This window comes from Microtus ochrogaster, chromosome 2 (genome assembly GCF_000317375.1).
Source record: "Microtus ochrogaster isolate Prairie Vole_2 chromosome 2, MicOch1.0, whole genome shotgun sequence".
NCBI lineage: Eukaryota > Metazoa > Chordata > Mammalia > Rodentia > Cricetidae > Microtus > Microtus ochrogaster.
The window spans coordinates 31,772,582-31,773,941 of record NC_022010.1 but is presented as its reverse complement, the minus strand read 5'-3'; the positions used below and the strand labels follow the sequence as shown (position 1 = coordinate 31,773,941).

Below are 1,360 nucleotides of genomic sequence, written 5' to 3'. Positions count from 1 at the left end.
CCCTCCCCTCACACCCCACTCCTACCCCTCACAACCCCGCCCAGTAATAATAATGCTAATAATAAAGCTTAGAGTTGTTTCAAAAGAGGGTCCGGAGAACCCCAAGAAGGGTAATTCCTGGCTATGGGAAACCCAAAAAACAAAAAACTCAATCCTTTTTAAACCTCTGATTTTATTTAATAAGAGAGATTATGCTTTCAGGTAAAAGATATACACTTTTCTAATAATTAATTTCAATTTTATTACCTAGTTGAGGTTCCACTGACAGGCACCAGAGACTTCTGATAAACACTTGGCAGTAAAAATGTCGCTATTCCACTAATCTCAGAAGCCATGACCCAGCATCAATCCCACCCACTCTCTCCCTAAAATTCCCCTTTAAGTCCTGGTCTTGCCAGGTCATGCACGCGCTCGCCCTCGAGACTCTTGCTCGCTTAGCTTCGTCCCAGGCACAGACGTTCCTATTTTAAATGTTGAAGCCTAGCTAAAGCACTGCTAAGGTGAGCTTTACTGTTCCAATTCTGTGGGCATCTGACCTCAAAACCCATCCTGGTTTCCTGCAAAGAACCAGTGACATTTAAAAAACAAACAAAATCACCACCACCAAAACCAGCAAAATCAACAGCAAAGCCCTGGATTTTCAATTCATCAAGAAATTAACTCACACAAAAGCTAGTTTTGAATTCTGACAGGGCAGAGGAAAAAGATCAAACTCAGTTCAGTTCTTACAAATGGCCAGGACGGTCCCTGTGGAGCGTCACCAGGCAGGGGGAGTCTCCCATTCACAAGCCAAATGTCTGACAGAGGCCATCCCATGTAGTTAGTGCAAACCAGTTTCAGACACACAGTGGAAATTCTGCCATCAAATTTTAATACATTAAAAGGTTTTCCTTGAAGAGAGACAGCTAAGGGGGCTGGAGAGATGGCTTAGCAGATAAGGTCACTGGCTGCTCTTACAAAGGACTTGGGTTCCCTAGCATTCAGATTGTGGCTCACAACCATCTGTAAATCCAGTTCCAGGGGATTTAACGCCTCCTTCTGGCCTCCATGGGCACTGCACCCATGTGGTCCACATACATACATGCAGGTAAATACTTAGGTACATAAAATTCAAAACTAAACAAAGGAAAGGATTAAAGGGAGGCTGCTAATAGGAACAGGCTTTTGTTTTGGAGTCAGAGCTGAGAATCTCCTGAGAACACTGAACACACACTCGAGAGCAGCGTCTGCTATAGGATATAGATGGTACTATAGGCGGCTCTTCCCTGTAATCCCAGTACTTGGGGATATAGATGGTACCATAGGTGGTGCCTCCCAGTAATCCCAGTACTTGGGGGTATAGATGGTACCATAGGCGGCT

General features: G+C 44.4%; 1 protein-coding gene across 8 annotated transcripts in view; it reads right to left on the bottom strand.

Moving 5' to 3' along the window:
• Nucleotides 1-1,360, bottom strand: part of Fry (FRY microtubule binding protein) — a 382,290-nt gene that overhangs the window by 148,995 nt on the left and 231,935 nt on the right. The gene's annotated exons all lie outside the window — the stretch shown is intronic.